Source organism: Gigantopelta aegis, chromosome 15 (assembly GCF_016097555.1).
Source record: "Gigantopelta aegis isolate Gae_Host chromosome 15, Gae_host_genome, whole genome shotgun sequence".
NCBI lineage: Eukaryota > Metazoa > Mollusca > Gastropoda > Neomphalida > Peltospiridae > Gigantopelta > Gigantopelta aegis.
Window position 1 is genome coordinate 18,598,934 of NC_054713.1, and position 2,500 is coordinate 18,601,433.

A 2,500-nucleotide genomic window follows, 5' to 3' on the forward strand; every position below is an offset into this window, starting at 1 on the left:
GGCCTTAACGAGGCCACTCACGTGGACATATAGATCGGACTTTAAACTTTTAGACCTTCGTTAAAAAATGTATGTCGAAATTACGTTTTTTTTACAAATATTATTAAATAGTCCGATCCGCTCTTCTTTCTTTTATTTATTTTTGGACTGTCCTTCTAAAATGCTCCAAATTATATAAATATTCGACCGAGCAGTCAATTCTTTTTATTTTTGGCTTGTAACTTTTTTTTCTTTTTTTTTTTTAATTGTATTAACTTTTTTTTTTTTTCACTAATTGCTATTTTCAAAATTCTGCCCATTTTCAACTCTACCCCCCGCCCCCATCCCGAGTCAGGCCACCGATCTTATCGGAGGTCGGACTCTGGATGGGCGTGTTCGAAACCCTAGTGGTATATGGGCACGTTAAAATAGTTATCTATCTGTCGGATATTGAACAGTGTTATATGGCCAGGCTCAGTCCAATTCCACGCAAACAAGCATTAGGCATGCTTCGATTCATTTCGAGCTTCAAATCGGAGCACACACAGCATGCTGGAGCGATAGACATACCCAACAACCCCACACCCTGCCTGCATTGCAAATGGCGCTACAACGGAAATGATACAACTTGATTCAACATTTGCGTTAACTCCATAAGGATACATTTAACAGCGGTATTTTGAGGTAATGGCGGACACACGTTATTAAATACTGTAAAGCATCTGTTTAACTTAGTTACGACTCTCCATATGCAATTTTATCTCAGATTTCCAACTGAGTATTTCGATTTGTCAAATCCCACACACACACACGCACATACACTCCCCAGTGACATTTTGTGTAAAGTATCTTTCCTCATGAAATGTGGGGTTTTTTTTATTATATAACGTTTCGTGAAAATTTAATATCTTAAAATATCAGTGAAATGTAAGTGTTATTAGTCACTCAGTGACGATAACACATTTTAGAGTGATAATTTCACTATTTCACTCTAACATTTGTTATCGTCACTGTAGAAAGTGTTATCTTCACTGTAAAAAAGCCGGAAATATTTTTCTGCTGGCATTTTAAAAATAAAGGTAAATTGCCAAAAGTTATATAATAAAAAAAAAAATTCATGTTTTTTTGTCAAATAAGATTTAAATCTCATCTCGTGAAGTTTGCAATCATATCACACTCGTCGCGCAAACGCGACTCGTGAGATGTGATTGCAAACTGCACTCGATGAGATATAAATCTTATCTGACAAACAAAAACCATGAAATATCCCCTATATATTATCATTGTTTTTTTCTATCACAAGAATTCATTTGAAAAATATTAAGTGTATTGCTTCTTTTGGCATATATATATATATATATATATATATATATATATATATATATATATATATTCGACACATCGGGTAGTTCGACCTAACTATTCGGTCAACAATGTGTAAGTGTAACTCGGGGCTTCGTTGTTGGTTTGAGTGTTGCGGTGTATTCGATCCTTCCGAGTCCGATCCAACGAGATTCTACTACAAATGTATATTTAAAATACTCTAAACTAAAATGCGCAAAATCAACGATCTATATTAACTGCATAATATTATTCGATTTACGTTTTCATCCAATGTTCAAAACCGGTCTGTTACAAATCGGGGTGGGATTACAAATCGGGGTGGGACGTAGCCCAGTGGTAAAGCGCTCGCCTGATGCGCGGTCGGTCTAGGATCGATCCCCGTCGGTGGGTCCAATGAGCTATTTCTCGTTCTAGCCAGTGCACCACGACGGTTTTACCAAATGCCGTAACGCGTGGTATGTGCTATTCTGCGTATGCATATAAAATATCCCTTGCTGCTAATGGCAAAATGTAGCGGGTTTCCACTCTAAGAACATATGACATTCGGTAAGCGATAATTAATAAATCAATGTCGTCTAGTGGTGTCGTTAAAAAACAAATACAAATGTTTATATCTTTACTGAACACTGAATGAAAGTTACTGGTGTCGTTAAGCATATATTTATTACACACTGAATGAAAATTATTGCTATAAAAGTAGGTGTCGTGTCGTTAAATATATATTTACTAAATTCTGCACGAAAGTTATTGTTATAAACGTAGATGTTATGTCGTTAACTATATATTCACTAAACACAGATTGAAAGTTATTGTTATAAACGTAGGTGTCGTGTCGTTAAGTATATATTTATAACACACTGAATGAAAGGTCATATAAACGAAGGTATCGTGTCGTTAAGTATATATTTATAACACATTGAATGAAAGTTCATATAAACGTAGGTGTCGTGTCGTTAAGTATATATTTATATCACACTGAATGAAAGTTCATATAAACGTAGGTGTCGTCTCGTTAAGTATATATTTATAACACACTGAATGGAAGTTCATATAAACGTAGGTGTCGTGTCGTTAAGTATATATTTATAACACACTGAATGGAAGTTCATATAAACGTAGGTGTCGTGTTGTTAAGTATATATTATTTACTACACACTGAATGAAAGTTATTGTTGTT